Genomic DNA, 9,817 nt, shown 5'->3' with positions numbered 1-9,817 from the left:
GCCTGTTGACATTTTCAGACAACAGTGAAGCTCGCTTTTGTTGCACAACACAACTTTAAAAGGTAAACTTTCTATTCAGAAGCTTTTTATCATCCATTTTGCCGTATCGCGCTCACCATTCACGCAAACGTAAGGTTAGCCTGCTACACAGTTTGGGAGGGCAAAAGAACGTTAATCTAAACATTTTATTTATTTAACACGTTAAACTGACAGCACTAATTTTAACATAGAGGTGTAATCTCTCAGACCTTTTAAAATGTATACACACAATCAACATGTGTGTGATTACATTTAATGTACACCTTAATTACAGTCATATTTTACATGTGGAATCTTTTGATTGTGGTTAAATAGTATTATATTCCATTCAGGTGCAGTATGTAGCGGTGGCCACCCCAGGTAGTGAATAGTTCAGGCGCCAGGCAGGCCCAAAATCCTGCCACTTGACTGAGGTGTATACTACCGTCAGCAATTTAACGAAAATTAGTGAATGCAAATAAGGATAAAACTCAGAGTTGATTCAAACGTACATAGTGCTTATTTAATAAATAACTGAACAATAAACACACTATCAAAAATCACAAATATCACCTTTAACCCACGTTAAGACAAAAGCCTGCCATCACTAGACCTCTCCAGACCACGAACTCCAGCACTCTTCGCGACAGGAAATATGTCCCGTATCCAATTCACTATCGGAACTCCTCCAGGCTCAACTTGGACTCTCTTGCTCCTTACGTGGCAGTGTCTGTTTCTCACTCTCACTGAACTCCGCCACTGTTCCACAAGAGTCAGTCCTCGGCCCCATCCTCTTCATTATTTACATGCTCCCCCTCGGTCGTGACATCAGCAGACATGGGATATCTTTCCACTGTTATGCAGATGACATGCAGCTTTACATCAAAACTGCCCCAAGCCCCTCTGCTGCCATGTCATGTCTCACTGCCTGTTTTGGGGAGATAAAGGCATGGATGAGAAACAAATTTCTCCAGTTAAACAGTAGCAAAACCGAAGCCCTTCTTGTTGGCACTCCACAGCAGGAGTGTCACTTTATTTGCCTTGTGTGGGTATGTACCTTAGTGTGTGTACCCAGGCATCGGAGCCAGACAGTAATTAATTTGGATGTCTATGGTAGGGTGACCAGACGTCCTCTTTTGCCCGGACATGTCCTCTTTTCAAGACCTAAAAAATGCGTCCGGCAGGGATTCCAAAATTGTCCAGGATTTTGCCTTGTTGGATATTTGTGTTTCTCTGGGTCTTATGTTGTGTAAATAAATATGTAACTGTTTTTTTCTAAACTGCAAATTCAAAACTGTGTCTGAGTTGGGTAAAAGGTCATTGCCATTCAGTCGAAACATCAGGCTATCTTTAGCAAAACATAGTGCAAGCTCAGCTGTACCGCAATTTGCGTCATTTTCGTTGTGTCATGAAATTGAAATTTGAGGAATTATAACAATTTTTGTTTTGGTGTAGCGAGCTAGCCAGTTTTATTAGACATGATTCAACTCATCAAGAGCTATGCATCTTTGAATGAAAAGCACCTTGCATGCAAAAGAATGCAGCTCAAAGTACTTTACAGCAAATACTTAAAAATAGACATCAAATAAACATGAAAAATAAGATATAGTGCAAAACAAATAAATCAAATAAATAAAGAATAATAATGAGAATAATGCTTATTAAAATTAGCTCTGATTAGCAAACAGTGTAAGAGTGCATAAAGATGAGAACAATAAATTGAATACATAAAATGCATAGCATAACATAGAAAAAAAAACTCTGCAGAGATATATTTCATCTAACCTCTTAATATCACAATGAAGATCAAAAAAATATATAATGAAATTAAATTAAAAGTAAAAAATGCTTAATAACTACATAATTGCTTATTTTTTCACCCTTAGGTAGATTGATGGCTTAAAATGAGTGAATAATATGTCCCACAAGTGACCCAGAACTTCTAAGATTGTTGTTTGCCATCCATCAACGGAACAGAAGACTTAAAAAAAAAACATTATTTGCAGGAGATTAGAAAGATGAGCGAGTGAATATGACAGGCTGTAGCGGAGGTGTGTGTGTGAACATGGGGGCGTGGCGGGAGCGGAGTTCAGCCCAGACGTGACATTTTCTAAGTGATTTTGTCCTATAAGTAATGTTTGTTCATCGTTGCGATAGTTTTTGTATTTATTTCAAAGAGATGCAGCCTGAAAGAGCAAAATACCGTCTGAAAATATTTGGAAAACATATTTAGTTTTTTTGTATTGTTCCGGGGTTGGTGGGGGGTGCCAGGAGTGAAGCTCGCCAAATGTGCTAGGACCGGCCCTGCCTGTAAACATGAAAATTCCTCCCATGGACTGCAGCAAACACGCAAGTGAGCTGACCTCCTGCATTCCTCACCTTGCACACACACTTTTTGCCACTCTACTGAGTGGCGTAACGTAGTAACGACGGCCCCAGGTGCAAGATATTTTGACGGGCCCCCCTAGTGAACGCAAAAAATATATATATACAGTGGTGGCCAAAATGATTAGAACACTTGGCATATTTAAGAGGTTTCAGTTGTATTGTTGAATTGGCAATTAGAATACCCATTAAATTAATTAAATATCCACAAAGTCATCAATATGCTCTATAAACCATAGAAACGAGCCATCATAAGGAGATTTAGGTAATTTTCCTTACAAAAAACAAGCTAGGCCTATTTCACAGTCAATGTCACACAATCATGTTCCTTCACAGAAGAAGCCAAATTACTTGGGGAATCATTGAAAGGTTTAATTGTGGTTAAATTGATGGTAATGCAAGAGTCTTATGACACAGCTGTGTGATTCTTTTGAATGTACAAGGCCTAACCTGCTCATTAAGTGATTGGTCACATCAGGGTTTTGTCACTGAGGCAACACCACCAATTGGTATAAATTCAAAGCCTCTAGAAGTAGTCTTGAAAGACATGTTGCTCTTTGAACATGGCTTAGGTGAAGAAGGAGCTAACGAGTGAGCAATGGGTTCGATTAAATGCCCTTTTTTGATGCTGGCTGGAGGAACCGCCGTATAGCCAAGGACTTGAGATGCAGCCCAAGCACTGTAAAGTACACTTCAGACCACAATGACACCACCAATTTACACCAAAACCGAAAGGGGAGAGGTAGAAAAAAGAGCGTGAAACATCTAAAAATTCTCAATCTGAATGACCGAAGAAAGACCTCACAAGAACTGCGTTACAAGATCAACACCACGATGACTAATGGTGCAACAGTGTCTACAAGATCTGTGCGTCAGAAACTGGGAGGGAAATAACTTGTTGGCAGAATAGCAGCAAAGAAACCATTATTGAAAGAGAAAAATAGAGTGAAACGCCTGAAATTTGCAAAAGAACACAATGAATGGACAAAGGAAGATTGGTATAAAGTGTTGTAATCTAATGAGTCCAAGTTTGAACAGTTTGTCAACATGCGAAGAGTGTATGTTAGACAGAGGGAGGGGGGGAGATATAAAAATTTGTGTCTTTTGCCAACAGTTAAACACAGAGGGCGTAGTATTACGGTGTGGGGTGCCATTTCAGCCTCAGGAACAGGTGACTTAGTGAAAATTGATGGCATCATGAGCTTAGCAAACAGTGTAAGAGTGCATAGTGCTAAGAAAGTATCCCACAACATTCTGTTGAGGCACAGAATACCATCTGGGAGTTGACTTGGGCCTGGATTTATTTTCCAAGAGGACAATGACCCTCATCATTCTTCTATCTATTTCCAGAACTACCTGCGACACAAGGAATCTGCTGGAACATTGAAAATAATGGACTGGCCCCTTTAAAGTACGGACCTCAACCCCATTGAGCAAATCTGGGGCGAATTTGAAAATAAACTGGACAGATCTATTGTATATTTAAAGAAAAGCCTTTGGGTTGACTTGCAGAAGGCATGGGATAACATTAGTGTTGAAGTTCTGTGAAACCATCTACACTTTCAAAACCTATCTACAGATACGGATTTCAAATTACGAAATGTATCTACACTTTCAAAAACTATCTTCACTTTCAAAATCTATTTACAGATACGGATTTCAATTACGAAATGTATCTACACTTTCAAAATCTATCTACACTTTCAAAAACTATCTTCACTTTCAAAATCTATCTGCAGATACGGATTTCAGTTACGCATTACGGATACGGATACCGATTTCTGTTACGAATTACAAAATCTTTTTGGCACTGTTTTTACATCCTTTCTAAAGAGCCAATCAGCGCTTTTGGCAGATTTTCTAAAGCGCCAATCAACACATTGTATCCTCTACTGACTAGCCAATCAGTGCTAGCTTGCTGGCAACTGCTGGCCCGCTCATTATTCAATAGTTCTAACCTAAATCTGCCACCGCTCTGCCTAGGGAGAGATCTGGGGTCTCCCCCGCATGGTTTGAATAAAATTGGGTGTACGAACGCCGTGGGGGAAGTTAAACAAGCATGCCTTATGTCTGGCCCAAAGGGCTGATGAACACCTGTACTATTTAGTTAATCTAAGGCTCTGGCGATTCAGAGATCGCTTGGCTGCAGAACGCATTGTAACTAAGAAATTGGTCTCAGCTACATCTAACAAATAGAATCTAATGAAAGTGTGGCGAGAACTCCAGCTTGCTGCCTCATATATCTCTTCCACTGAGACACTAGAAAACTCGCTTCCAGAAAAAATACACAATAAAGCGTTTTCAAGGACTTCAGAAAATGGTTACAAATAGGCTACCCCAAAGTGCCATGAAAAGAAATGAAAATGACATTGCAAGGTGGTTTTGAAATCAGGCCGGTCATTATCCAGTTGTTGAGGATGCATATGCACTTAACGGTATACCCCCACCATCACTTTGCATGTGTCTGTAGAACAAGACAATAGCAGTCTGTCTGCTAAATGTTCTCATCGTGATAATGGGTCATATGAATACTGTTCATGGTTAACTTAATTAAATGTGAATAGGAGATCGGTCACGAAAATGCTAACGTTAGCTTTCGTTAGCTACCAAAGCAGATCCTAATATCTTCCATACAACGACTCTCTTCATACAAAGGACCTTTGAAACAGGTGGAACGAAGTGTGGAGTGAAAACCACTGACTGTGATTGTGCGTTTTACAATTTCTCGGTCTCTGATCCATGACTGCTGCATACACCGTTTCACTCAACTTTCCCAGGCCAGCAATACTGATTGGCTAGTCAGTACAGGATACAATGTGTTGATTGGCGCTTTAGAAAATTTGCCAAAAGCGCTGATTGGCTCTTTAGAAAGGCTGTAAAAACAGTGCCAAAAAGATTTTGTAATTCATAACAGAAATCCGTAATTCGTACTTGAAATCCGTATCCGTAATGCGTAACTGAAATCCGTAACTGAAATCCGTATCTGCAGATAGATTTTGAAAGTGAAGATAGTTTTTGAAAGTGTAGATAGTTTTTGAAAGTGTAGATACATTTCGTATTTGAAATCCGTATCTGTAAATAGATTTTGAAAGTGAAGATAGTTTTTAAAAGTGTAGTTATATTTCGTATTTGAAATCCGTATCTGTAGATAGGTTTTGAAAGTGTAGATGGTTTCACAGATACAAAATCTATATTAGAGATACAACATCTATATTACAGATTACAAAATATTTATGGCATTGATCTGATTCCATAGAGGTGGACGTACCAAATATTAAAGTTAAAAGTGAATAAAAGCAGTAGGATTCACTTCATCTGATATGTGTTGTGCTCAGAGCAACCATCTGCATGTTTCATGAACATTATGAAATGAAATCATGTTTTGGAGGCAAACATTTTCAGATCTATCAGGTGTTCTAATAATTTTGGCCACCACTGTATATGTATCGTAGCATTCCCTACGCAACCGCATAAAAAATAATCGCTAATTAGGTGTTTGTTATCAATATAAATAGTGTAACCCAACTTGTAGCCTAGTAATCCTGGGGGGTGGGGAGGGGGGGGAATAACTGGCTACAAACAGTCAAGCACTGCTGTTTAAGGGACCATGGAACGTGCAAACGAGAGGAACCAGTTTTTCAACAGGTTTGACCTCCAAACGCCCATGAGCTCAGCAGGGCAGATGGGGTCCCCACTCATCAACTCCACCAGTTCCCCCACTCACATCTCGCCTCCCGTTGCCCCCAGCCCACCACCCCAGCCTGATTCCCCACTCATCACCACCAGTGCCCCCACTCACACCTTGTCTCCCCCCACCAGCACCCTACCCCAGGAGGCAGAAGCATGCCCCCCCCCCCCCCCAGATCACAGCCCCATCCTGTCTCCTACACCTTAGTGATGCAGGTGGACCATGGCCTGGAGGCCTGGATCACGGACTACCTCACCAAGGAACTTCAATTCAATTCAATTTTATTTGTATAGTGCCATAACAATACAATTGCCTCTAGGCGCTTAACAGAGCCCAGAGCCTAAAACTGCGCTTTCACCTTTCCTGTTCACCCTCTACACCTCAGACTTCCACTTCGATTCAAGTACATACCACCTACAAAGGTTTTCCGATGACTCCTCCATCATCAGCTGCATTACGGATGACAACGAGGTGGAAGACAGAGCTCTGGTAGAGAGTTTTGTAGGGTGGTGTGACACCAATCACCTCCAGCTCAACAACAGGAAGACCAAAGAGCTGGTGGTGGACAACAGGCGGAGCAAGAAGAGGGGCCCGATCCCTATCACCATCCGAGGGGAGGAGGTGGAGGCGGTGGACAATTACAAGTTTCTGTAATTGTCATTAACAACAAACTGGACTGGACTGACAACACTGAGGCCCTTTACAGGAAGGAACAGAGCGCCTTGTTCTTCCTGAGACGGCTCAGGTCCTTTAAAGTATGTAATAGGCTGCTGCAGATGTTCTACCAGTCTGTAGTAGCCAGTGTCCTCTTCTTTGGCGTGGTGTGTGTCAGCCGTATGACCCCCTCCTTAATTTAAGGAATGCCCAGGACACAGAAGATACCACGCAATAAGTGTATAAATATAAAAATACTTTTATTAGGTATTAAAAACGTTGCAGTTATTTATGTTTTAAAAGCAGTGTTATAAATAGTCAAATCCAATCACAAGCTGGGGTCCATCTACAGTAATCCAGTCGTGACCTGTGCAGTGCAGTCTGTAGAGCGCTGGAAGTGACGTTGTGGCGGACGCCCCCTCTGACGAAGGGCTTCCCCGGAATCCCTGAGTGACGTCAGTCACGGTCTCCTGGAACAGTCACCCAAAACCGCCAGAGCAAAAGGGATAATGAAACGCAGTTCATTCAATATACAGTGTGATGTACTCAGGATGGCAAGATTACTTCCCCGTATGCTGCATATGGTGAACGTTGGTTAATCAATCCATGTCGGCCTCTCGTGGTGCCGATGGAGGTAGTTGTAGCTCTTCTGTCCCAACCCGGAAATGGGAATCAGCAGAACCTCGGATAGGGCAGGCAAGGGATCAAACTCTGCAGGCCCCGTATACAACAGCAGTTGAACACGTAAATAAGAAGGAAAACATAAATCCCTTAACTCAGGAATTTGGAGTACGGATCATCCAGCAAGTGTAGCTCTCCGTGACGATGGCCTGCTTCCATCCGTTGAAGCCGGTCAGTTCGTCTGCCCTGTGTCGTCGTCCCTGCCGTGTCTCCTCGTAAGTCGACAGCTGCTTCTTTTTATGCGCCTCCTCTCTGTCCCTCGCTCCCGCTGATAGGTATATTCGCAATTGTTCAGGTATGTGTCCAGGTGAAAGTGATTGAGTAATCAACTAGCCCTCATAGGCAGTCTGTGTAAGCAAAGTAGTCTATGCAATTTCACACGGTGCATGTAAGGAAAAGATCACAGCAATACAAAACGTGAACAGTGAATATACGATCACAGCAATCAATAAATGTTATGAGCACAGCAATCAAAAAGTCACCACACACAATATTCGTACACTACAACACCTTGACTGTCCTAATAGGCTGACATGTGTTGGGGGGTGGGGTAACATCAACACCAGGGAGGCAAACAAATTAAACAAGCTGGTAAGGAAGGCTGGCTCCATGGTGGGAGTAAAACTGGATAACCTGGAGGCAGTTTCAGAGGATAACCTGGAGGCAGTTTCGGAGGAGAGGACGAGGAGGAAGCTGGATGCTATCCTGAGGAACCCCTCCCATCCCCTCTATGACGAGCTACTGCAGATGGGGAGCACGTTCAGCCACAGACTGATCCCTCCTCGGCACACCAGCGCCTTGACCAGTCTTTCGTGCCAGTGGCCATCAGACTCCACAACCAACACAAATCAAACATAAGTTTTATATAATGTACACCAGCGGAGTTGTGCTATGTTGTCTATTTATTTTATCTATTTATTTTATTTCTTATTCAAATTTGTATTAATTTATTTTTGATGATAATGTATATAGATATTGATTCCTATTCCCACTACCCTGCTGCTTTGACAATTGAATATCCCTCACGGGATTAATAAAAGCTTTATCTATATTTCTATCTATCTACCATAATATATGTAGGCTATAACTTGCCTTGAAATGTATATCTATCAGGGTAACCTGTTGCATGGTTGCTGACACACCACTGAGGGCAGAAGCAGCGATGCTAATCCCAGCTGAACTGCTACACTGCTGACTCGGTGGGCTGTGACGGGCTAGTTAAAAAGCCAAAATAATCTAATTTAGGCAGCTTTGCCGCCTTCGCCTCTTGTTCTTTTTTTCTCTTGACCTTTTCTACTTCCACTCTTGTACTTAAAAGGCATTGTTACGAGTAAAGTTGTGCTGTGCTCAAGACCTTCCAGACCTGTTCCAGACCTTTGAATTGGTTTAACTATACCGTATTGTATTGTCACATGATCAAATAGAGACTTGACATTGGACAACAACATACATATTACCAAGCAATCATCATTGCTAATCACAAAAATACCACAGAAAATAAGAACTTTTTCATTTATTGAATAGATTTTCGATAGTTTCTATAGTGTATGTAGGATAAGCATATGATTTTGTTATAAATTGTTACTTTTCCCCAAAAAATAATAACAACCATGACTGAAATAAGTTTGCCTTTTCAAGTGAATATATAGCACTTGGCACTGCTAGTTATTCATAAGCAGCACATATTTAAACATAAGCATATCTGAGAAAATTTTACGCTGTACAGAGACTGAGGGTGGGCCTGTCGATGCCTGTCGCCGTATTTGTAGGGAGGGGGCCTGTCGACGTATATATCTTTGGGCTCGGCACCCCACGGGCCACACGAGCCACAACTGCTGCACCCTCTGTAGTTAAGCCCCTGACTCCACCACAAACATGAATCAGACACCACTGTTTGAAAAAATGACATTTCTGAACAGAGGGTTTCATTCTGTATATAGTTTATAGTTTATTTCTGACTATTTTTCGGAATATTGAGATTTTGGAATATCGGGCTTTCGGAACACTGGGCCGTCCACATGTCGGAAGCATCTTAACTGGGCGAAGGAAAAAAATAACTGGTCAGTTGCTCAGTTGAAATTTTGCATTTTGGATTCAGGATTCAGGATTCTGGAGGATGGAAGGAGAGGCACAGCACAGAATCTGAGTTGCTTTAAGTGCAGTGGGAAGTTTCCACAGTCAGTGATGATCTGGGGTACCATGTCATCTGCTTGTGTTGTTGGTCCACTGTGTTTTATCAAGTCCAGAGTCAATGCAGCTGTCAACCAGGAGATTTTATTGCACTTCATGCTTCCATCTGCTGACAAGCTTTATGGATATGCTAATGTCCTTTTCCAGCAGGACTTTGCACCTGCCAACAGTGCCAAAACTGCTTACTTGTTTGCTGCCCAT

The sequence above is a fragment of the Sprattus sprattus genome (assembly GCF_963457725.1).
Source record: "Sprattus sprattus genome assembly, chromosome: 11".
Lineage (NCBI taxonomy): Eukaryota > Metazoa > Chordata > Actinopteri > Clupeiformes > Clupeidae > Sprattus > Sprattus sprattus.
Note: the sequence above shows the minus strand (reverse complement) of the source record.